Genomic DNA, 26,794 nt, shown 5'->3' on the forward strand with positions numbered 1-26,794 from the left:
AAAATATATTTACTGTATGTGTGCTTACAGTATGCTGTTTGACATCTATTGATTCATGTTGAAATATAAAACAAAAAATATAGCGTTTGTGTTCCTTTCTTGTTTGAGTACACACACAGTATATAATAAAATAATCTTAGTCTTTACACTGAAATAGGTTCTGATAGTGTTTTGAATATGTCACATTAGTGTGATCTCGGTTGTCACTATGTTAGATTCATTTGACGTGTGTGTGTGTGTGTGTGTGTGTGTGTCTAATTTGTATGCAGAGTTTCATTTTGAGCAGGGGATACATGATTTTGATTACTGTATTTCATTTTGCAAGATGTTTGTGGGGGTTGGGGAAATTGGATAACTGTTTGGAGTACCTGAGATGTAGTTTCAGCAAATGTGTGTAAACAATTGGGAAAAACTGATACAAAGGAGAACTGACAATGACTGACCAATGCAGAGACAAACTAACACATTCACAGACTGTCATCTCTCAGAGTGTGGACCATGGGATAGTGTATGTGTATGTTTGGTGTCTATTTGTACAAGTGACTGTTAGGCAGTGGAAGGCGTGTCTTGAAAACCCGACCCTGGGCAACAGTGACAAGGGTCAGGTTTCAATGACAGAGTCTTTTGGCATAGAGGACTTACTTCACTGCCCACATCACTACCTTATCTGTTTGAATAAAATACTAAATAGTAGCTAGAGATCAGAGGTTATTTTTATTTCACTAAAACCACTGCAAACTTTGGTTTTGGTTCGTTACGTTCTGGCATGTCTGCCTCATGATTTGTTAGGAGGGTTGTCTGTCTGAAGAGGACTCACCCCAGAATTTTTTTTCCCTTATTATCGAAGTTGCCAAAAGAGTCCATAATTGAAACCAGACCCTACACTTTAAAACGTTTCTGTAACAGTAAAACACAGAACGCACAGGCAAATACAGTATAGGTTTTTTAAAGCATTAATACTGTAGATATCAGGACACAAGGCGAGACCCAAATGCAGACACAGGAAGTAGATGGTTGAGCGCCAATATTTATTAATCCAAGGGGTAGGCAAAAGGTAGGTCGGGGACAGGCGAGAGTTCATAAACCGGGTCAGAGTCCAAAACAGTACCAGACGAAGGGCAGTCTCGAGGTCAGGCCAGGCAGGGATTCAGTAACCAGATCTGAGTCCAAACAGTACAAGGGGATAGACAGGCTTGAAGACAGAACAGGCAGAGTGGTCAGGCAGGTGGGTTCAGAGTCAGGACAGGCAAGGGTCAAAACCAGGAGGACTAGAACCAAAAGACTGGGAAAAAATAGGAGCAAGGAAAAACGCTGGTTGACTTGGCAAACAGGCATAGAGAGACAGGAAACACAGGGATATATACACCAGGGATAATAAGCGACACCTGGAGAGGGTGGAGACAATCACAAGGACAGGTGAAACAGATCAGGGTGTGACAATACCCCCCGTCCCCCTCTAGGGGCGCCACCTGGCGACCTACCTGGGCACATACCTGGTTGACCGGGGTGTCGGCGGTGGAAGTCGGGGATGAGGGCTGGATCCAGGATGTCTCTAGCGGAAACCGAGCACTTCTCCTCCGAGCCGTAACCCTCCCAGTCAACCAGGTACTGGAAACCCATGCCCCATGGTCGAACACCCAGGAGGCGTTTTACCGTGTATGCTGGATGGCCATCAATGGCATGGGGACGGGGGATGGGCCTGGAGACAGAAGACAAAGGACTGTGAGACACGGGCTTAATCCTAGACACATGGAAAGTAAGGTGAATACGGAGGGTACGGGGTAACAAAAAACGGACAACAGTGGAACTAAGGATTCTAGAGATGGAAAAAGGCCCAATGAAACGGGGGACAGTTTGCGGGACTCTACCGGAAGGGGCAGGTCCCGTGTGGACAGCCATACCCTCTGCACAATAAGGCAGCGGGGAGCTGGAGTCCGGCGACGGTCTGCTTGTTGACAATACCTGGAGTTGGTCTTGAGAAGTGCTACCCGAGCTCTTCTCCAGGTACGTCGACAGTGGCGGACAAACATCTGGGCCGAGGGTACGTTGACTTCCAGTTCTTATTCTGGGAAGAGCGGAGGCTGATACCCCATGGAGCACTCAAAAGGGGAGAGTCCCATGGCTGAACAGGGAAGGGTGTTCCAGGCATACTCCACCCAGACCAGTTGTCGGCTCCAAGTAGTGGGGTTGGTTGAGACCAGGCATCTTAGGGTGGTCTCCAGGTCCTGGTTAGCTTGCTCCGACTGGCCGTTAGATTGGGGATAAAATCCGGAGGATAGGCTGGCCAACGCCCCAATAAGGGTGCAGAACGCCTTCCAAAACTGAGACGAGAACTGAGGACCCCAGTCGGAAACCATATCCACCGGGAGTCCATGGATCTGGAATACGTGCTGCACCATGAGCTGGGCCGTTTCCTTGGCAGAGGAACTGTATAGGCGGGAGAAGGCGTCAGGCTTCACATTTTTGGACCCTGGGAGGAAGGAAATGGTGAAGTTGAATCTTGTAAACAAGAGAGCCCACCGGGCCTGCCTGGAGTCAAGGCGCTTGGCTGTACGGAGATAATCCAAATTTCTATGGTCTGTCCAGACCAAGGCCAGCTCAGACGTTCGGCGTCGCCGGCCTTCTAGCTACTGCTGAACCTACTGCTGGCAAACGCCCTTCACTCATCAACCCCGGTCTTCATCATTATACACACCTGGTTCCAATCCCCACTCTATCACTGTATATATACTCCTTCTGCCATTTGTCTTTGTCGTCATTGTAAATGTTATTTGTTATTCTGAGAGGAATCTATGCTACTATACTTTATATTTTGCACTTTGGGTTCGCCCTGTGCCTTTTTGTTCATGAAGATATATTTTGAGCACAACAGAGTTTGGGTTTCGTCCCGCTTTGATCTATGGTGCTTAAATAAATCTAGTAGTTCTAAACCTGCGACTGCCTCCTGCCTTCTCCTCTCTACACCAGTGACAACGAGGTCGAAATAATTGTCTGTAGAGCTCCGAGATAGGATTGTGTCGAGGCACAGGTCTGGGGAAGGGTAACAAAAAATGTCTGCAACATTGAAGGTCCCAAGAACACAGTGGCCTCCATCATTCTTAAATGGAAGAAGTTTGGAACCACCGAGACTTTTCCTAGATCTGGCCGCACAGCAAAACTGAGCAATCGGGGGAGAAGGGCCTTGGTCAGGGAGGTGACTCTGACAGAGCTCCAGAGTTCCTCTGTGGAGATGGGAGAACCTTCCAGAAGGACAACCATCTCTGCAGTACTCCACCAATCAGGCCTTTATGGTAGAGTGGCCAGACGGAAGCCACTCCTCAGTAAAAGGCACGACAGCCAGCTTGGAGTTTGCCAAAAACCACCTAAAGACTCTTAGACCATGAGAAACATGGTCTGATGAAACCAAGATTGAACTCTTTGGCCTGAATGCGAAGCGTCACGTCTGGAGGAAACCTGGCACCATCGCTACGGTGTAGCATGGTGGTGGCAGTATCATGCTATAGGGATGTTTTTCAGCGTCAGGGACTGGGAGACTAGTCAGGATCGAGGCAAATATGAACAGAGCAAAGTACAGAGATCCTTGATGAAAACCTGCTCCAGAGTGCTCAGTACCTCAGACTGGGGCTAAGGTTCACCTTCCAACAGGACAATTACCCTAAACACACAGCCAAGACAACGCAGGAGTGGCTTCGGGACAAATGTCCTTGTGTGGCCCAGCCAGAGCCCGGACTTGAACCCGATCAAGAGAGACCTGAAAATAGCTGTGCAGCAACTCTCCCCATCCAACCTAACAGAGCTTGAGATGATCTGCAGAGAAGAATGGGAGAAATTTCTCAAATACAGGTGTGCCAAGCTTGTAGTGTTATACCCAAGAAGACTCGAGGCTGTCAAAGTTGCTTCAACAAAGTACTGAGTAAAGGGTCAAAATACTTATGTAAATGTGATATTTAATTTTTTTTGTCATTATGGTGTATTGTGTGTAGATTAATGAGGAAAAAAACAATTTAATCAATTTTAGAATAAGGCTATAACCTAACAAAATGTTGAAAAAGTCAAAGAGTCTGAATACCTTCCGATGGCACTGTATTTGTTCAATGCCTCAATTCAAATCATAAACTAAACTCAGCTAAAAAAGAAACGTCCCTTTTCAGGACCCTGTCTTTCAAAGATAATTTGTAAAAATACAAATAACTTCACAGATCTTCATTGTAAAGGGTTTAAACATTGTTTCCCATGCCTTTTCAATGAACCATAAACAATGAATGAACACGCACCTGTGGAACGGTCGTTAAGACACTAACAGCTTACAGACGTTAGGCAATTAAGGTCACAGTTATGAAAACTTAGGACACTAAAGAGGCCTTTCTACTGACTCTGAAAATCACCAAAAGAAAGATGCCCAGGGTCCCTGCTCATCTGCGTGAACATGCCTTAGGCATGCTGCAAGGAGGCATGAGGACTTCAGATGTGGCCAGGGCAATAAATTGCAATGTCCGTACTGTGAGACACCTAAGACAGCGCTACAGGGAGACAGGACGTACAGCTGATTGTCCTCACAGTGGCAGACCATGTGTAACAACACCTGCACAGGATCGGTACATCCGAATATCACACCTGCGGGACAGGTACAGAATGGCAACAACAACTGCCCGAGTTACACCAGGAATGCACAATCCCTCCATCAGTGCTCAGACTGCCCGCAATAGGCTGAGAGAGGCTGGACTGAGGGCTTGTAGGCCTGTTGTAAGGCAGGTCCTCACCAGACATCACCGGCAACAACGTCGCCTATGGGCACAAACCCACCATCGCTGGACCAGACAGGACTGGCAAAAAGTGCTCTTCACTGACGAGTCACGGTTTTGTCTCACCAGGGGTGATGGTCGGATTTGCGTTTATCGTCGAAGGAATGCGCGTTACACCGAGGCCTGTACTCTGGAGCGGGATCGATTTGGAGGTGGAGGGTCCGTCATGGTCTGGGGCGGTGTGTCACAGCATCATAGGACTAAGCTTGTTATCGTTCCAGGCAATCTCAACGCTGTGCATTACAGGGAAGACATCCTCCTCCCTCATGTGGTACCCTTCCTGCAGGCTCATCCTGACATGACCCTCCAGCATGACAATGCCACCAGCCATATTGCTCATTCTGTGCGTGATTTCTTGCAAGACAGGAATGTCAGTGTTCTGCCATGGCCAGCTAAGAGCCCGAACCTCAATCCTTTTGAGCATGTCTGGAACCTGTTGGATTGGAAGGTGAGGGCTAGGGCCATTCTCCCCAGAAATGTCCGGGAACTTGCAGGTGCCTTGGTGGAAGAGTGGGGTAACATCTCACAGCAAGAACTGGCAAATCTGGTGCAGTCCATGAGGAGATGTACTGCAGTACTTAATGCAGCTGGTGGCCACACCAGATACTGACTGTTACTTTTGATTTTGACCCCCCTTTATTCAGGGACACATTATTCCATTTATTTTAGCCATATGTCTGTGGAACTTGTTAAGTTTATGTCTCAGTTGTTGAATCTTGTTATGTTCATACAAATATTTAAACATGTTACGTTTGCTGAAAATAAACGCAGTTGACAGTGAGAGAACGTTTCTGTTTTTGCTGAGATTCTAATGGATATATGGGTGTACAGAGGACAAGGTGGCCCAGAGGAAGCCAGCTGTTCTCAATACCTACTTTGCCCCATTCTTCCAATAGCTCTCACTGAGTTTGAATGAAAGCCTCTAGTGAGGTAAGTACATGCACACACACACACGCACGCACACACCAGCTTGATATGTCCCTTGTCACCAATCTTTTACCCACAGAGTAACAGCCCTGGTGCTCTCAACCTTTCATTCTATTCTTTATCTGTCTATGCTTGTCCTAGGGGTGAGAAGAACTGACCAATCAGAACTGAGGAGGATTGTTACAGAGCCCCATGATGAACACCCGATGCTGCACTGACGTCTCTCTCCTGGGAGCTCTCCTCTCCAAACTGTCCCGTTGTGTGTTCCACCGCCTCAGAACTCAGAGGCACGCCTCTGCTGTAAATTTACCCAAGTGATGCTGTAATATATTTTACAGTAACACACAATTACAGTATTAAGCTGGTAGCTCTGAATTTACAGGGAAAAGCTTGACAGTGTGGTCACTGTTGCCTACGGTCAGGTTTTCAAGACTAGCGGATGGAAGGGGTCTCACCCACTGAAACCCTTCAGGCTCTGCTCTCCATTACACTCACAACTCCTGTTTCATCATGTGGAGGGGGCGCTGGAGCGCAGCCCAGACCCGCTGATTACTTCCAGACACTGCTCTGGAGTCTGTTAAAAATCTCTCTCAACACACACACACACACACACACACATACACACTAATGCATACAGTATTAGCGTCACATAGGCACACACGCTCAGTATTAGTGTGTGACAGTATACAGTATTAAACACACCAACGTTTGAATCAACATATACCAGCGCAACACAATCCAACACACAGTCCAACCTGGTTTTTATCTGTCAAACCAATGATGCAGAGATGATGAGTAGCAGTTGAGTGGTGAACAAGTCGGTATGGAATGTTATTTCATGCACTGCATGTGGAGGAGGGGAGCGAATACTGGCATAAAGAGTTGGATCAGACAGACACCCTGCTTACTATATTTGTGTGCCTAGAAACGGCGTGCATAGAAATCTCTATCGACTACTCCCCCTACTACTGTAAATATTTACCTGTTCCCACGCAGGCTAGGGAGATCCTAGTGAGAAGGATCAGAGGAGGGGAGGAGATAGAGGAGTGGGTGTATGATCAGCTTCAGTAATACTCCTAGGGAGAGTCTGAGTCAGAGCATATGTGACGTCTCACCCCACCAAGAGCCTCGCCCAATCACAATAGGGCGGGCCTATGTCAACAGCCTGGCCTGATGGGTAACCATGGACAGGAAACTATTCATTCTCACAGTTTGTTTTCCTCCCTCAAACTACAGGAGATTATATCCTGAGACAAGGCCAGAGTGGTTCAGATCAGCCTAAACTATTTCTATTGCTGTATGCTTTAATCTGGACCCCTTAACGTGTGTGTGTGTGTGTGTGTGTGTGTGTGTGTGTGTGTGTGTGTGTTGATAGACAGAAAAGTCTGGTCTTTGAAAGCTACAACGTCGTATCTCTACAGAACCCTACTTGAAACAGTAACACATTCTCTTTCATAAATAGAGTAGGATTCTGTACTGTTATTGGCCGTCTAAATATAACACTGGTTTTACATTTAAAAGGCACAAAACTATGCGCTGATATTCTGGCAATCCATTTTGAATAAACCTTTTTGGTTCCAGGTAGAACCCTTTTGGGTTCCATGTAGTACCCTTTCCACAGAGGGTTTTACATGGAACCAAAAAGGGTTTTACCTGGAACCAAAAAAGGTTCTCCTATGGGGACAGCCAAAGAACCCTTTAGGAACCCTTTTTTCTAAGAGTGTAGCAGCCAAGAGAGACACTCACACCGGGCCACTTGCAGTTCAGTAGATCCCTTGGGGAGGTAAGAGGAAGTGTACAGAACTATGTGTGTGTTCTCTAGATATCAGCTGGCCTTTATTTATGTAAATGCATCTGGGTTATTTATTTGTGTGTGTATGTGTATATAGGACATCCCTTAATTTAGGGTTATAAGGGTGATGGCCACACTGAGCCGGCCACTGCCGAGGATGGCCATGTGAGGCGGTCATCTGCACCTTCAGGCCTCCTCCAGTCTCAATCAGGTCCAGTGATGGCCTCTGTTGGGAAGAGAGAGTGAGGTAGAGTCCTGGAGTTCTGCTGTGACCCAAGCTCTAAAAAAACAGAGAGAGAGAGAGCGTGTGTATGTTTGTGTGTGTATGTGTGTACTCACCATGAAGCTGCTAGACTGGCAGCTAGCTGTACAGCTGCTTGTGTCTGAGTCCTACAAACCAACAGAGAGTGATGCTAGCCTAGTCATAGACATGCACACACACACACACACACACACACACAGATAGAGACAGAGAAAGACGGAATGACAGTAGGAAGGAGAATGTGTTGGAAAAAAGGAATGCGAGTGTTTCAGGAGAGAAAATGAGGAACAGTCAGGTCACTGTTTATACCGTCATATTATTCCATAACTTTGTAATTGTATTTAACTGCCTTCATGTTGCAGGACCCCAGGAAGAGCGGCTAATGGGAATCCTTAATAAATACAAATGCAAACTCCAGTGCGGTTTGGGATGGACTACAACCTAAATCCACAGATAATCAGAAAACTACGAGAAGTTAGAAACACGTTTAAGCTAATACGACAATCAGACAGTGGATCACAGTACAAAAGTGATTCATGTACCTGGGAGCACATCAGGTCAGTAGGGTGCTTGATGCTGTATTGTGAGACCATTTACATCTATGTGAGGAATGGCCTGTGCAACACTGTCACAGTGTGAAAATAGTGGCCTCTATACCAAGCTGAGTCTGGACTTTACACAACATCTCCAGATCACCCTGTCTGACACCACGCTGAACAGAGACGTTTCCCTGGGTCAGTAAAACACAGATGGAACGGCCGCCTAGGGCCAGTGTCTGTGGTGCGGTTCACAAAAGTAAACATTTGCAAAGAAGTACATTCCTGTCTGTGACTTGTAGGATGTCTCCCCCTTAGACACCAAATCTCTTGGATTATGCACCCCTTAGCCACTCTGTTTAAAAACCCACCTAAGCAGAAACAGATTGTGTGTTCACTCAGCTTTGTTATCGCAGGTCAAAACACCCATACTGTGTTTAGGCTCCGGAAATGGTCCAGAGTGAGTCTTTCTAGTGGGCTATATGTCTGTTTGCGACAAACCTTTGGTAACAATAATATTTATTGCCGCTAGTTGCAAACAGTTCACCAGAGTTTTTTTCTTCTGGCAAACAATTCTCTCAACATTCTATTGTAATCTGTGGCAAACCTGTGGTAACAATATGTATTTCCACCAGTGACAAACAGTTTACAAGAAGTTGTTTCTGGTGAACACAGTCCCATGACTAGTAACTGTTGACGAATTGTCAGGTGGAGAAAAAAATCTGTTGGAAATGGAACCCAAGCGATCTACCTACCAAAGTTGTCCAGTGAGTGTCTAACTTATTGATTTAACTTCCTAATAAACTTTGAATTGTGTTAGCTAATTGATGCCTTGTTAGCAATGTCCTGTTTTATGGCAGTGTTTCCCAACTCCAGTCCTTGAGTACACCCAAGAACAGCACACATTTTTGTTGTAGCCCTGCACAAACTCACCTGAATCAACTCATTGATGGCTTGATGATTGGTTGAATCAGGTGTGCTTGTCCCGGGCTACAACAAAAATGTGTGCTGTTTGGTGTACTCGAGGATTGGAGTAGGGAAACACTGTTCTATGGGATAATAATAACAAATAATTTATTACATTTCTATAGCGCAATTCATAACAATCTCAAATCGCTTCAAAATCAAAAACAAACAAGCAATACTTCATGAGTAGCCTAGCTATAGTTGTCTTAATCACAGGAAGTTGGTCAGGGAGATGGTTGATGTAGATGGAGTCTGGTGACGATCTTGTAGAGGGCTACTCGGGGAAACCAGCCTGAGTCGTGTAGAAACTGGACTTCTTCTCCTTCACACTCCCACTTGGGTGATGCCTCAGCAATTTGGGCGCCAGAAAGCTCACCCCACACAGTTCAGATTAGCATTCAGTCGTCCTCACTACGAGCCCTCTTCCTCAGCGCTGCATTCCTCTGGACTCTTCAATTGATGTTTTAAAAAGAACCAGTAGCCAGGTAAAACAAAAAAGCTGGTACAGTGTCCAGATGCATCACTGGAACAAAAACACTTAGCCAGCTGCTACCTAGCCAAACCAAAAAAGAGTAGACCTGCCAGTCTATCTGCAAATCTGTGGGTCAAAACAACCAGAAATATGCAATTTAAAGTCAATGTTATAAAAAAACAACCAATTAAAAAAAGGCCATAGAAAACAGAAACAAAAATCTAAACGCAACATGTAAAGTGTTGGTCCCTTGTTTCATGTGCTAAAATAAAAAAATGCAGAAATGTTCCATACGCACAAAAAGCTTATTTCTCTCAAATTTTGTGCACACATTTGTTTCCAACCCTGTTAGTGAGCATTTCTCCTTTGCCAAGATAATCCATCCACCTGACAGGTGTGGCATATCAAAAGACTGATTAAACAGCATCGCTGAGGAGTATTTTGTCTGTAATAAAGCCCTTTTGTGGGGAAAACTCATTCTGATTTGCTGGGCCTAGCTCCCCAGTGGGCGGGCTTGGCTGCCAAGCGAGTGTGCCTATGCCCTCCAAGGCCCACCCATGGATGCAACCATGCCCTGTCATGTGAAATCCATAGATTAGGTCCTAATGAATTCATTTCAATTGACTGATTTCCTTATCTGAACTGTAACTCGGTAAACTCTTCAGAATTGTTGAACGCTGAGTTGATATTTTTGTTCAGTATATTTACAGGAGCTCTCTGTTTAGGCAACTATCAGTTCATAGACTGAAACTTTGCTATATCAGTTTCAACCTTTCAGTGCCACCGACTAGCTAGCTAGCTAGTGGCAGGTGCTTAACTAGCTAGATAGCTAACATTAGCTATCATATTTTTGCACATTGAATGTGATAGCTGTCACACCCTGATCTGTTTCAACTGTCTTTGTGCTTGTCTCCACCCCCCTCCAGGTGTCGCCTATCCTCCCCCAGTGTATTTATACCTGTGTTCTCTGTTGGTCTGTTGCCAGTTAGTTTTGTTCATCAAGCCTACCAGCGGTTTTCCCCTTGCTCCTGTCTTTTTCTAGTTCCTGTTTTTCCGGTTTTGACCATTCTGCCTGCCCTGAGCCTGCCTGACGTTCTGTACCTTGTCACACCACCCTTGATTATTGACCTCTGCCTACCCTGACCCTGAGACTGCCTGCCGTTCTGTACCTTTTGGACTCTGCTCTGGATTACTGACCTCTGCCTGCCTGTCGTTTTGCCTGCCCCCTGTTCTAGTAATAAACTTGTGTTACTTCGACACTGTCTGCTTCTGGGTCTTCTCCTGAAACATGATAATAGCTAATGATTTGCTGGATATTTTAATCACATCATTTTGAATGATGACATTGCTGTCTTTTAATACCATGCATGTCAATATGCTAGCGTTACTGTTGAGTAGCATGTGTTAGCTAGTACGCACAATAGCTAAGGTAGCAACAATATGACTTGACATTAAAGCAAAGCTCCACTTTCGCAGATGAATACCATTACCCTACCCGTGGTGTTGGACGAGGCTTTGTTGGGAAGAGGATGCAGCAACATCCTGGAAAGATGTTTGTGGTGCATTCATAACACTTTTTTTCAGTGTTACATGAGCGTATCGTCTTTGTTTTTCCCCCTCATCAATCTACACACAATACCCCATAATGACACTGAAAAAACAGGTTTTTAGACATTTTTAAGTATTCAGACCCTTTACTCAGTACTTTGTTGAAGCACCCTTGGCATCGATTACAGCCTTGAGTCTTCTTTGGATATGATGCTACAAGCTTGGCACACCTGTATTTGGGGAGTTTCTCCCATTCTTCTCTGCAGATCCTCTCAAGCTCTGTCAGGTTGGATGGGGAGCGTCGCTGCACAGCTATTTTCAGGTCTCTCCATAGATGTTTGATCGGGTTCAAGTCTGGGCCCTGGCTGGGCCACTCAAGGACATTCAGATACTTGTCCCAAAGACACTCCTGCGTTGTCTTGAATGTGTGCTTAGGGTCGTTGTCCTGTTGGAAAGTGAACCTTCGCCACACTCTGAGGTCCTGAGCGCTCTGGAGCAGGTTTTCATCAAGGATCTCTCTGTACATTGCTCCGTTCATCTTTCCCTTGATCTTGACTAGTCTCCCAGTCCCTGCCGCTGAAAAACATACCCACAGCATGATGCTGCCACCACCATGCTTCACTGTAGGGATGGTGCCAGGTTTCCTCCAGACGTGACGCTTCGCATTCAGGCCAAGAGTTCAAGCTTGGTTTCATCAGACCAGAGAATCTTGTTTCTCATGGTCTGAAAGTCCTTTAGATGCCTTTTGGCAAACTCCAAGCAGGCTGTCATGTGCGTTTTACTGAGGAGTGGCTTCCGTCTGGCCACTCTACCATAAAGGCCTGATTGGTGGAGTGCTGCAGAGATGGTTGTCCATATGGAAGGTTCTCCCATCTCCACAGATGAACTCTGGAGCTCTGTCAGAGTGACCATCGGGTTCTTGGTCACCTCCCTGACCAAGGCCCTTTTCCTGTCTCGGAGCTCTATGGACAATTCCTTCGACCTCATGGCTTGGTTTTAGCTCTGACATGTACTGTCAACTGTGGGACCTTATATAGACAGGTGTGTGTCTTTCCAAATCATGTCCAATCAATTTGAATTTACCACAGGTGGACTCCAATTAAGATGATCAATGGAAAGAGGATGCACCTGAGCTCAATTTCGAGTCTCCTAACAAAAGCTCTGAGTAGTTATGTAAATATGGTATTTAATTTTTAATATTTTTTATACATTTGCAAAAATTTCTAAAAGTCTGTTTTCGCTTTGCCATTATAGGTATTGTGTTTAGATTGATGAGGAAAACATTTTATTTAATCAATTTTAGAATAAGGCTGTAATGTAGTAAAGAAGTGTCGCGCGCATGGCGCAATTCGTGACAATAAAATTCTAAATATTCCATTACCGTACTTCGAAGCATGTCAACCGCTGTTTAAAATCAATTTTTACGCCATTTTTCTCGTAGAAAAGCGATAATATTCCGACAGGGAATCTCCTTTTCGGCAAACAGAGGAAAAAATCACAAAGGCGGGGGCGGTCGGGTCATGCGCATAAGCCCAGAGTCCCTTGATCGGCCACTTGAGAAAGGCGATAATGTGTTTCAGCCTGGGGCTGGAATGACGACATTCTGTTTTTTCCCGGGCTCTGAGCGCCTATGGACGATGTGGGAAGTGTCACGTTAGAGCAGAGATCCTTAGTAAATGATAGAGATGGAAAAGAAGTTCAAGAAATGGTCAGACAGGCCACTTCCTGTAAAGGAATCTCTCAGGTTTTGACCTGCCATTTGAGTTCTGTTATACTCACAGACACCATTCAAACAGTTTTAGAAACTTTCGGGTGTTTTCTATCCATATGTAATAAGTATATGCATATTCTAGTTACTGGGTAGGAGTGGTAACCAGATTAAATCGGGTATGTTTTTTATCCAGCCGTGTCAATACTGCCCCCTAGCCCTAACAGGTTAAATGCACAAGACACATTTCAGTTGAATGCATTCAGTCGTAAAACTGACTAGGTATCTTAATACACTTAAATGTCTTACTCACATGGGCCACGGAGAACGAGAGCTCATAGTCCACGGGAGCGGTGATGGCCTACATCAGCGGCACTGTGTGTTTTCCTCGAAGCGGGCGAGGAGGTGGTTAGCTTGTACAGGGATCAAGACGTCGGGTTCTGCGATGTGATTTTCTGGAGTCCCTACCACATACTGTACGTCTCGTGTCTGAGCTGTTGAATTGTGACTCCACTTTGTCTCTGTACTGACGTTTTGCCTGTTTGATTGCCGTACGAAGGGCATAACTGGACTGTTTGTACTCAAACAAATTCCCAGTCACCTTGTCTGTTTAAATGCGATGGTTCACGCTTTGACTTTTGCGCGAATGCTGCCATCTATCCACGGTTTTCAGGTTTGGATAGGTTTTAATCCTATCCAGTGGGAACAACATCCCCTATACACTTCCTGATGAACTCAGTCACCATGTCAGTGTATATGTCAATGTTATTCTCAGAGGCAACCAGGAACATATCCCAGTCAGCGTGATCAAATAGTCTGAAGCATGGATTCCAATTGGTCAGACCAGCGTTGAACAGTCCTTACCACGGGTACCTCTTGTTTGAGTTTTTGCCTAGGAAGGGAGGAGAAGGATGGAAGCGTGATCTGATTTTTCGAAGGGAGGGCGGGGAGGGCCTTGTAGCCGTACCGGAAGGGAGAGTAGCAATAAATGGAGAGTTCTTGATGCGCAAGTTGGGCAGGCATTGTGTTGATAAAACTTCGGCAGCGTTTTCCTAAGATTTGCTTTATTTAAGTCCCCAGCTACAATAGATACAGCCTCAGGATATGCGGTTTCCAGTTTGCACAAAGTCCAGTGTAGTTCCTTGAGAGCCGTTGTGGTATCTGCTTGAGGGGGAATATATGAGGCTGTGACAATGATCGAAGATAATTATCTTGGGAGGAAATGCGGTCTGCATTTGATTGTGATGGTCGGGTGAACAAAAGGATTTGAGTTCCTGTATGTTAATCATGAAAACGTACACCTCTGCCTTTTTTGTACTGGCCCCCCGTGGGAATCGAGCCCACAACCCTGGCGTTGCACACACCACGCTGGCGTTGCAAACACCATGCTCTACCAACTGAGCCACAGTGAAGACACTTGCCGGTTGGCCAGCGCATGCTCAGAGTACACATCCTGGTAATCCGTCTGGCCCTGCGGCCTTGTTAATGTTGACCTGTTTAAAGATGTTACTCACATCGGCGAGCGTAGAAGTAATTTAGCTCGTCTAGTAGGCTTGTGTCACTGGGCAGCTCGTGGCTGTGCTTCCCTTTGTAGTCTGTGATAGTATGCAAGCCCTACCACATCCAACAAGCATCGGAGCTGGTGTAGTGCGATTCGATTGTAGTCCTGTATTGACACTTTGCCTGTTTGATGGTTCGTTGGAGGGCAGAGCGGGATTTATTACAAGCTTCCGGGTTAGAGTCCCGCTCCTTGAAAGCGGCAGCTCTACCCTTTAGCTCAGTGGGGATGTTGCCTGTAATCCGTGGCTTCTGGTTGAGGTATGTACATACTGTCACTGTGAGGATGACGTCATCAATGCACTTATTGATGAAGCCAGCGACTGATGTGGTGTACTCCTCAATGCCATCGGAAGAATCCCGGAACATATTCCAGTCTGTGCTAGCAAAACAGTCCTGCAGCTTAGCATTCGCTTCATCTGACCACTTTTTTATTGACTTGGTCTGTCGTTTCCTGCTTTAGTTTTTGGTGGTAAGCAGGAATCAGGAGGATAGAATTATGGTCAGATTTGCCAAATGGAGGGCGAGGGAGAGCTTTGTACGCATCTCTGTGTGTGGAGTAAAGGGGGTCTAGAGTTTTTTTCCCCTCTGGATGAGCGTTTTCCTCTTTGCCTATGGCCGTTTACAGCTCATTCATTGAGTGCGGTCTTAGTGCCAGCATTGGTTTGTGGTGGTAAATAGACAGCTATGACGAATATAGATGAAAACTCTCTAGGTAGATAGTGTGGTCTACAGCTTATCTTGAGATACTCTATCTCAGGCGAAACTTCCTTAGATATCGTGCACCAGCTGTTGTTTACAAATATACATAGACCTCTTGTCTTACCAGAGGCTGCTGTTCTATCCTGCCAATACAGTGTATAACAGCTGTATGTTATTCATGTCGTCGTTCAGGCACGACTCGGTGAAACATAAGATGCTACAGTATTTAATGTCCCGTTGGTAGAATATACGTGCTTGTAGTTCGTCCACTTTATTATCCAGCGACTGTACGTTGGCCAATAGTACCGATGGCAAAGGCAGATTAGCCACTCGTTGCTATATCCTTATAAGGCACCCCGATCTCCTTCCGTGATACCTCCGTCTCTTTCTCCTGCAAATGGTGTGGATGAGGGCCTTGTCGGGTGTCTGGAGAAAATCCCTCTCGTCCAACTCATTAAAGAAAAATTATTCCTCCAGTTCAAGGTGAGTAATCGCTGTTCTGATGTCCAGAAGCTATTTTTGGTCATAATAGACGGTAGCAGCAACATTATGTACAAAATAAGTTACAAGCAATGCGAAAAAACAAACAAAATAGCGTTGTTGGTTAATAAAAGCCCATAAAACGACAGCCAACCCCTCCGGCATCATCTTCATTACTTTAAGACATGAATGTCAGTCAATACGAAAATTTAAAGAAGCCATCAAGCGCTATGATGAAACTGGTGCTAGTGAGGACCGCCACAGGAAAGGAAGACCCAGAGTTACCTCTGCTGCAGAGGATAAGGTCATTATAGTTACCAGCCTCAGAAATTGCAGCCAAATAAATGCTTCACAGAGTTCAAGTAACAGACACATCTCAACATCAACTGTTTAGAGGTGACTGCGTGAATCAGACCTTCATGTGCAAATTGCTGCAAAGAAACCACTACCAAAGGACACCAATAATAAGAAGAGACTTGCTTGGGCTAAGAAACACAAGCAATGGACATTAGACCGGTAGAAATCCGTCCTTTGGTCTGATGATTCCAAATTTTTGATTTTTGGTTCCAACCGCATTGTCATTGTGAGACGCAGAGTAGGTGAACGGATTAATACAAACTTTGAGAAATAACAAGGAGCAACCACAATGTGTTTTGTGCGGGGAAGTGCTTAGTAATGAGCCTCTCAAAACGGAACATCAACAACATGACGGTAAACCCAGAGAGTTCTTTCAGAACAGGGCAGAATGCTTCAGGAAACAATGCTTCGACAGTGGAAGAGTAAGTCAGCTAGCAAGGCATTGTTGTCATTTTATAACAGGTGATGATAAGCAGAAATAAGGGAGTATTATTCAATTCAATTCAAGGGGATTTATTGGCATGGGAAAAATATGTTTACATTGCCAAAGCAAGTGAAATAGATAATAAACATAAGTGAAATAAACAATAAAAAATGAACAGTAAACATTACACTCACAAAAGTTCCAAAAGAATAAAGACAGTTGAAATGTCATGTTATGTCTATATACAGTGTTGTAACGATGTGCAAATAGTTAAACTACAAAAGGGAAAAGAAAAAAACATAAATATGGGTTGTATTTACAATTGTGTTTGTTCTTCACTGGTTGCCCGTTTCTTGTGGCAACAGGTAATAAATATTGCTGCTGTGATGGCACAATGTGGTATTTCACCCGATAGAGATGGGAGTTGATCAAAATTAGATTTATTTTTCAAATTCTTTGTGGGTCTGTGTAATCTGAGGGAAATATGTGTCTCTAATATGGTCATACATTTGGCGGGAGGTTAGGAAGTGCAGCTCAGTTTCCACCTCATTTTGTGGGCAGTGTGCACATAGCCTGTCCTCTCTTGAGAGCCAGGTCTGCCTTCAGCGGCCTTTCTCAACAGCAAGGCTATGCTCACTGAGTCTGTACATAGTCAAAGCTTTCATTAATTTTGAGTCAGTCACAGTGGTCAGGTATTCTGCCACTGTGAACTCTCTGTTTAAGGCCAAATAGCATTCTAGTTTGCTCTGTTTTGTGTTAATTCTTACTATCTCTTGTAGTAGTCGATGTGAGTTTCTCTTTCAAACAATCCCCTTGTACACAGCTAATAGCCAGCTAGCTAATGTTAGCCAAAGCAAGTTAGCTAGCTACTGATAGTGCAACCATAAGTAACAGTACATATGACGATGAAACATGATCAGGTCTACTGTGCATCTTGCTGTAGTAATTATTGTTGAACTGTTGCTGTTAAAATACAAGTAATATGTTTTATTCTGAACTGGAATAAACTGATTGAAGCGAGATGCTTTTTGAGGCAAACACACACACATCTACAGCAGGAAGCGGTCTCCTGCCTGTCTGAGAAAGCAGTAGATGTTCTGATCCAGTTTGGCACCACATACCTATGTGAGTCAGGGTTCTCAACTCTGGCATACTTAGAAAACAAGTACAGAAACAAATTCAATGCTGGGCATGACTTCAGGGTTGCACTGTCAAAAACTGAGCCCAGAATAGACCTGCTTGTTGAAAACTTCAACCAGCCACACACCTCTCATTAGAACTGTGTGTGTGTGTTTTCTGGTCTATATCTGTGTTAGATGATCAATCAGTTTATTCCAGTTCAGAATGAAAATTGTTTATTGTATTTTAACAGCAACAGTTCCAACCGAGACAGATATGGAAGAGTGTTTTTAATGGGGAAAAATAAATATGAATCGCTAATTATATGGGTATTTCATTTAATAGTTATTTGTCTATATTGCATTTGTTTGAGGTATAAGGGCAATGAAATGTACCGATGTTTTCATAAGCTTGGGTCCCAGGAAAACACAGAATTTCTCATTTGGGTCCCAGGATGAAAAGGTTTAAGAACCCCTGTGTCACGCCCTGACCATAGAGAGCCATTGTTTCTCTATGGTGAAGTGGTTCAGGGCGTGACTGGGGGTGATCTAGTTTATTTATTTCTATGTGGGGTTGTAGGTTTGATTTTCTATGTTGGTCATTTGTATGATTCCCAATTAGAGGCAGCTGGTAATCGTTGGCTCTAATTGGGGATCATATTGTCACGACTCCCGCCGAAGTCGGCCCCTCTCCTTGTTCGGGCGGCGTTCGGCGGTCGACGTCACCGGCTTACTAGTTGCCACCGATCGATGTTTCACTGTTCGTTTGGTTTTGTCTTTATTGTGTACACCTGTTTTTGATTTTCCCTAATTATGTTCATTATTTAAACCTCTGCATTTCCTGTTTGTCTTGTCGGTGATTGTTTCCTGTTTTGTGTGGTCGGAGGTGTTTCTCCGCAATATGTATTTTCCTAGGAGAAGATTTATTGATTTTTCAAGTAAACACGTTTGTTTACATTGATCACTGTGTCCTGCGCCTGACTCCTCTACTTCTCCTAAAGATAATCATTACACATATTTAAGTAGCTGTTTGTCCCACCTGTTTTTATGAGATATTGTTTTGAGTTAGTGCACGTAGCATCTCTGTAGTCACGGTTCTTTATTGTTTATTTGTCTTTGCTTAGTTTCTCTTTCTAATAAATAATGTGGAACTCAACATTCGCTGCGCCTTGGTCCGACCATCATTACAACGATGTTCGTGACACCCTGGTCTACAATATAAAATAGATTTTGATTTGTTTAACACTTTTTTGGTTACTACATTATTCCATGTGTTATTTCATAGTTTTGATGTCTTCACTATTATTCTACAATGTAGAAAATAGTAAAAATAAAGAAAAACCCTTGAATGAGTAGGTGTGTCCAAACTTTTGACTGGTTCTGTACATGAATCCTAATTCCTGTGTATACACAGGGATAACCCACTGGGCACAGACGCCATTTCGATGTCTAGTTTTGATTTACATTTGGTTGAGTTGTCAACTAACGTGAATTCAATGTGAAATCAACAAAAAATTGCACCATGTCATTGGATTTAGGTTAAATGTTGGATGAAAAAAAGACACAATTCTCTTATGTTGATGTTTTGCAAATCCAATCAGTTTTCCACGTTGATTCAACATCACATTAAAGAAGAAACATTTGACTTGCAAACAACATTGATTCAACCAGTTTTTGCCTAGTGGGAAAGGTTTTCCTGGCACAATTTAGCCTGGCCATCCTTTTGGAATCTGTTGGAGAGCAAGTAACTACGTAGTGTTGCAAGGAAGAATTTGTGTCTGTTTTGCTTGAGGGTGCATGTGATTGGATAGGTGCCTTTAAGGAAAAATGGATGTGGCTGTGTGTGTGTTGTGAAGATATAAGTGAGAAGTGAAACTGATAATTCAACTCATGTGATTTCGATCACAAATTCCCTGTGTCTTCTGTGAGCTAATGTCCTGATGCTTTCAAGCAATTCTCTCCGACTACTTCGTGTGTTGTTTCTGTTCATGTGATGGTCACACACACAGTGCTTATTCCTTACTGACCAGTGCAGTCAGAACAAAAGCAGGAGATTGTGTGTTCTGTAGGGAGATCAAATGTCCCCTTTCTGCTGACCCAGGGGTCACACACGCATCTTTCATGAGTTCTTCATGCAGACTGCTTGTCATCTCCTTACATTAACTTTGGGGTTTCAGTTATCAATAGATATGATAGGGTCAATGCAAGATACGTGTTTTGTGGTCAATATATTCATAAGGTTTACTAAGCAATGAGGGAACTTAATTCCATCTTTCACAGAACCAGAGCAACGTGACCAGTCAATCATTTCCATACATTTCAGGGACGAGTTGCAACCGATGGGATGTGTTACCTCCACAGTGTGAGGCCAGGATAAACATGCATACGTTGACCTCATTTAACACAGGGCAGCCTGCAGTCTCGTTTCCTGTGACTATGCCCAAGCAACGAACAAGGAGTCAGGAAAAGACACAACTTGACCCAGATATCTTTAATAAATATACTGCTCAAAAAAATAAAGGGAACACTTAAACAACACATCCTAGATCTGAATGAAAGAAATAATCTTATTAAATACTTTTTTCTTTACATAGTTGAATGTGCTGACAACAAAATCACACAAAAATAATCAATGGAAATCCAATTTATCAACCCATGGAGGTCTGGATTTGGAGTCACACTCAAAATTAAAGTGGAAAACCACACTACAGGCTGATCCAACTTTGATGTAATGTCCTTAAAACAAGTCAAAATGAGGCTCAGTAGTGTGTGTGGCCTCCACGTGCCTGTATGACCTCCCTACAACACCTGGGCATGCTCCTGATGAGGTGGCAGATGGTCTCCTGAGGGATCTCCTCCCAGACCTAGACTAAAGCATCCGCCAACTCCAGGACAGTCTGTGGTGCAACGTGGCGTTGGTGGATGGAGCGAGACATGATGTCCCAGATGTGCTCAATTGGATTCAGGTCTGGGGAACGGGCGGGCCAGTCCATAGCATCAATGCCTTCCTCTTGCAGGAACTGCTGACACACTCCAGCCACATGAGGTCTAGCATTGTCTTGCATTAGGAGGAACCCAGGGCCAACTGCACCAGCATATGGTCTCACAAGGGGTCTGAGGATCTCATCTCGGTACCTAATGGCAGTCAGGCTACCTCTGGCGAGCACATGGAGGGCTGTGCGGCCCCCCAAAGAAATGCCACCCCACACCATGACTGACCCACCGCCAAACCGGTCATGCTGGAGGATGTTGCAGGCAGCAGAACGTTCTCCACTGCGTCTCCAGACTCTGTCACGTCTGTCACGTGCTCAGTGTGAACCTGCTTTCATCTGTGAAGCGCACAGGGCGCCAGTGGCGAATTTGCCAATCTTGGTGTTCTCTGGCAAATGCCAAACGTCCTGCACGGTGTTGGGCTGTAAGCACAACCCCCACCTGTGGACGTCGGGCCCTCATACCACCCTCATGGAGTCTGTTTCTGACCGTTTGAGCAGACACATGCACATTTGTGGCCTGCTGGAGGTCATTTTGCAGGGCTCTGGCAGTGCTTCTCCTGCCCCTCCTTGCACAAAGGCGGAGGTAGCGGTCCTGCTGCTGGGTTGTTGCCCTCCTACGGCCTCCTCCACGTCTCCTGATGTACTGGCCTGTCTCCTGGTAGCGCCTCCATGCTCTGGACACTATGCTGACAGACACAGCAAACCTTCTTGCCACAGCTCGCATTGATGTGCCATCCTGGATGAGCTGCACTACCTGAGCCACTTGTGTGGGTTGTAGACTCCGTCTCATGCTACCACTAGAGTGAAAGCACCGCCAGCATTCAAAAGTGACCAAAACATCAGCCAGGAAGCATAGGAACTGAGAAGTGGTCTGTGGTCCCCACCTGCAGAACCACTCCTTTATTGGGGGTGTCTTGCTAATTGCCTATAATTTCCACCTGTTGTCTATTCCATTTGCACAACAGCATGTGAAATTTATTGTCAATCAGTGTTGCTTCCTAAGTGGACAGTTTGATTTCACAGAAGTGTGATTGACTTGGAGTTACATTGTGTTGTTTAAGTGTTCCCTTTATTTTTTTGAGCAGTGTATATTAAAATGTTAGTCAGAATATGTAAGTAGGTTACCGTAACTCAAGGCAAATATCAAACAGGGCAAGGAATTTGTGCTACGTTCCAACATTATTCCAACCCATCCCAAACTTTGCTCAGGCAACTACAGTAGCTTTGTTCATAGGTCTGGACTCATTGGTCTGCATTAGACATGGACTCTGTGAGGATAATGATGTAGCCATGTATCCATCAGCTGTGACCACTGTGAGAAGTACTGTATCTCCTCAATCGCTATTCCAATATGATATGCTGTCTAGTTCTGGTAGACCACCCTCTGTTATGTAAGGTCCTGGTGCATCACTACCTAGTCCTGGACATGTGCACCTCTTTCTGAGTCATCTGGTCCCGAGGAATCGACTCCTCTGGTGTTTGGTCGGACGGGACCTCCTTATGTGTGTGGCGGTGACGAAGTCCTACTTCTTCATCATCTCCTGATGTACATGGTCCCGATATATCCCCTTCTTGGGCGTATGATATTGTTGCATCAAAGTCTTGTGCAAAGGTTCCAAGTATAGAGGCATCATTTCCTAGTCCATCACTCTCTGCTATGTGTGGTTCTGGTCCATCATCGCCTGGTGTTTGTGGTCCGATTGTGTCTAGCATCTCACTCAGCAGCGAATGTGATCCTGGTGAATAACCTCCTGCTGTCTCTGGAAAATCATTTGCAAATTCATCCGGTCTTGGAGCATATGGTTGTATTATATCACCCTCTGGTGTGTGTGGTACAGATACGTACAATCCTTGGCTATGTGGTCAATGTTTAGGGGTCCCTGTTTCATCCAGACCTGCTCCATTTTGTTGGTGTATGTGGTCTATGTTCAGCGGATCCTGTTTCATCCACACCTGCTCCATTTCGTTGGTGTATGTGGTCTATGTTCAGTGGACCCTGTTTCATCCAGACCTTGTTGGTGTAATGTTGATCCAATCATGATTATTTCTGTATCTACACCACAACAATACGGCGTTTTAGAACAGCAAGTCATCCTCCTCAAGAACGGTTTAAAACGTGTTACTGTTATGACCCTCTAGTCTACGGTTACCTGCATGTGAGGGTCTCCATTAGAGGCAACGGTCGCCCGTCTTTACAATTGTCCATCGTTTACTATCCTACTGGAAAGATAGGTGAAAATACAATCAGGTGTCACGTTCTTTTAGAGGTCTGTAGTCACTTACCTCTGTGTCTTAGACACCGTGGAATTGCAACAGAAACTGTGAAGCCAAAAGAAGGCTACAGAGGCTGCTGTTCCCCTCTCACTGTTGTGCTCATCCTCCACTGTGAAACAGATTGTGTTTCTTCATTAACTATCTGCCTGTCTTTGTTTGTAGCGATGTATATGAATAGTGTAAAAAACCTATACATTTAATGAGTATGCGCCTACCTATTGGAGTAACTGTAATGTTGACCTGGGTTTGTTCCACGTGGCTGCTCTGGAAGCCTGAGAATATACAGGTGTAGGTTCCTGTGTGTTCCTCATTCTCTGGGTTGCAAAGAAGGAGGGATCCGTTGCCCATCAGAACCTGGTCATGCTCCAGTCTAGTCCGGCCCTCCCAGAGGTTGGAAGTCCGTCTGGTTCTGCTTTCGTAGTTTAGGATGACTGTGGGCTCATTAGTCCTGGTGAAGGTCCATGTGAGGGAGAAGTTCTGGAGGTTATGTGGAGCCATGCAAGGGATGGACAGCTCTCGACTCTCCAATCAATACCTCTGCAAGTTTAAAAATCACAAATCATGTGTCAATGATACCTCTCCCCTTTGTCAACAACTTCATGACCCCTAAGAAGCACAATATTTAACCATAAGTACCACACTTTTATGAGGCACATATTTAACGTGCCTTTAAATACCACTATATCTCTAGGTCCCGTGTGGCTCAGTTGGTAGAGCATGGTGTTTGCAACGCCAGGGTTGTGGGTTCAATTCCCACAGGGGACCAGTACGGGAAGAAGAAAAAAAATGTATGAAATGTATGCACTCACTACTGTAAGTCGCTCTGGATAAGAGCGTCTGCTAAATAACTAAAATGTAAAAATAGACAGGTTGAAGGTTTTCTCTAGAAAGACTCTAAATAGACTGACCAATAATTCCTAGTTCCTGTTCCAAGGAGCATATCAAATACAAGCTTAGTCAGTTCTTGGTAAAATGCCCTTTCAGGCTAAATCTAGGAGAGAACAACTTGCTCCCTGTGAATTTTCGTGAGACTTGGTTTTATAAACATAACACTGCATTCCAAGGATGTTGATCCATACCTTACTGCCTCATAGAGGCTGTCCATACCTGGGCCTTGTCTGCAGAGATGACAGAGCAGAAGTAGGTGTGGTCAGAGACATGATCTATGATCCTTACTGTGCTCTCCACTGTGTACAGACCTTTGGAGTCTGGGGTTTTGCTGGTGGAGTTCTGTGTTTCTGGGGCAGACTAGACGTCCTGAGACAAACAGGAGACGTCCTCCCAAGTCATCTCTATTCTCACTGACTGGATGAGAGCTGCAAAATAGAAATAAAGTGTTCTTGATAGTGTTGAATAAAGTATGAACCATGAGTTGTTGTTTTTTTACATTGATAACATTAGTTCACTAGCCCTCTAGAGTTTCCATGGCCAATCATGGCATATTACTGTATATCAGTAATGTTTTTTGTTTTATCAAGTGATGCTTGCATTGTTAAAACAACTTCGGTTTTTATGGAAATATGACCACGGTCCCTGTGGAAACATTGTGTGCCCTGTAAACTATTGCCGGCAGGGCCCAGTTAATTAAGTGTTACAGTGGAAAAAGAGAGTGTTTTATTCCACTCTGCTGTCACGACCATGAGGGTAGACTAATTAATTATGGAAGACTAACAAACACTGTCCCACAAAACTCTGTAATGTTCAATACTAGGCTCAAGCTTTTATTAAACTCTATAGATAATCACACTCCGCTTGGCTCTCCTAAAGAGGTTTGAGGAACAAATATTACAAAACAAATAAACAGACAAATTTAACATAGGGATATTGAGACAGATGTAGACATGGCTAACAAAGCCTGCCCACTGTGAATTAACTGGTTGAATCAACGTTGTTTCCACGTCACTTCAACCCAAAAGTTGTAATGTGATTTGAAAAAAGTAATCAACTTTTAACCTAAATCCAATGACAAGGGGATATTTTTTGTTGATTTCACGTTGAAATTATGTTAGTTGTCAACTCAACCAAATGTAAATCAAAACTGTACCCAGCGGGTGCCAGCTTTTTAATGCTTTACACGCCTGGAGAGAATTTGAAATGTGGAATCATACTGATGTCAGAAAGAAGGTGGTGAACTGTCTATTGAGAAATGCTGCATGAAAGAGGAATAAACTAGGAGTAGTTATGGACAGGGATCTGCTGTTTGTACCAGTGGATGACTACAGCACCGGTGGGTTTAAAGCTACAGGGCAGCATGCAGTCCTCATGGAATAGACAGGTCACAAAGGCCTCTGAAAAGCAATGTTTGAAAATTAGAGCCTGCAATTGTCCAATCACTGTTGTGTATGTATCTGATCAAGGGGAATAAATGCCATCTACTGGCCTTTTTGGAAAACCACAGCATTTGTAATTTGTGTTTTAACTTGATAAACAGTGCATTCAGAAAGTATTGAGACCCCGTGACTTTTTCCAAATGTTGTTACATTACAGCCTTATTCTGAAATTGATTAAATAAAAAATGTTCCTCAATAATATACACACAATAATGACAAAGCGAAAACAGGTTTTTAGACATTTTTGCAAATGTATTAAAAATTAAAGTATTCAGACCCTTTGATATGAAACTTGAAATTGAGCTCATCCTGTTTCCATCTGTGGCAAATTAAATTGATTAGGCTATCTTCTGTATACCACCCCTACCTTGTCACAACACAACTGATTGGCTCAAACGCATTAAGGAAAGAAATTCCACATGAACTTTTAACAATGCACACCTGTTAATTGGAATGCATTCCAGGTGACTACCTCATGAAGCTGGTTGAGAGAATGTCAAGAGTGTGCAAAGCTGTCATCAAGGCAAATGGTGGCTGCATTGAAGAATTTCAAATATAAATATATTTTGATTTATTCACCACTTTTTTGGTTACTACATGATTCCATATGTGTTATTTCATAGTTGTGATGTCTTCAATATTATTCTACAATGTAGAAAGTAGTAAAAATAAAGAAAAACCTTGGAATGAGTAGGTGTGTCCAAACTTTTAACTGGTACTGTATGTAAATCTAATATTTTCGTTTTTTTATTTGTAATATGTTTGCAAAAATGTCTAAAAAACTGTTTTTGCTTTGTCATTATGTGGAATTGTGTGTAGACTGAAGACGGAAAAAAACAATTTAATCCATTTTAGAATAAAGCTATAACGTAATAAAATGGCGTAATATTCAAGGGGTCTGAAAACTTTCCGAATGCACTGTATTACATCTTCAGTTGATCTCTTTTTCCTTATTGAAATCAATGGCCAACAGAAAATCCCCATAGATGTTTTCCTCCCACACAAAAATAAGACTGTTGTGCAGTAATATGAAGAAAAAAAATATCAATATCATGTGATTGAAACTATGTACATATACAATCAAATGTAAAATAAAGGTACAGGCCAAAATATTGGCATTGATATTTAATCTGATGATGTTCAATAAAACGGTTCATTTAAGTTATTCATGAATAGATGCAGTTCCTTTCCTGCCATTACCTGAGACATTATTCCCAAAGAAATGTCTCTCTTATCTTTGCTTTGGAAAGTTTCACTGCAGTTCTATCTACTGTACACTATGTACTGGCCACTAAATTTAGACACCAATACACAAACACTTGTACATAAAATTATTTCATGGGCATTCCAACTTTTTCCTAATAGAGATGTCGCCTATAATTACCCAATAGAATACAATTAATCATGATTTGAACTGCTATTATAGCATTTTGTGTCGATATGGATCATTCAAATGTTCTAAATCAAGAGATGCACAGAGCCCCAGTAACAATGCCTACTTATTTTATTTTATTTCACCTTTTTTTTAACTAGGCAAGTCAGTTAA

General features: G+C 43.7%; 1 pseudogene; it reads right to left on the minus strand.

Annotated features, from left to right (window-relative positions):
* Window positions 1-1,089: 1,089 nt before the first annotated feature.
* Window positions 1,090-24,344, minus strand: LOC106603024 (uncharacterized; annotated as a pseudogene).
* Between the last annotated feature and the right edge of the window lie 2,450 nt (window positions 24,345-26,794).

The sequence above is a fragment of the Salmo salar genome, chromosome 04 (genome assembly GCF_965601325.2).
Source record: "Salmo salar chromosome 04, fSalSal1, whole genome shotgun sequence".
Taxonomy (NCBI): Eukaryota; Metazoa; Chordata; class Actinopteri; order Salmoniformes; family Salmonidae; genus Salmo; species Salmo salar.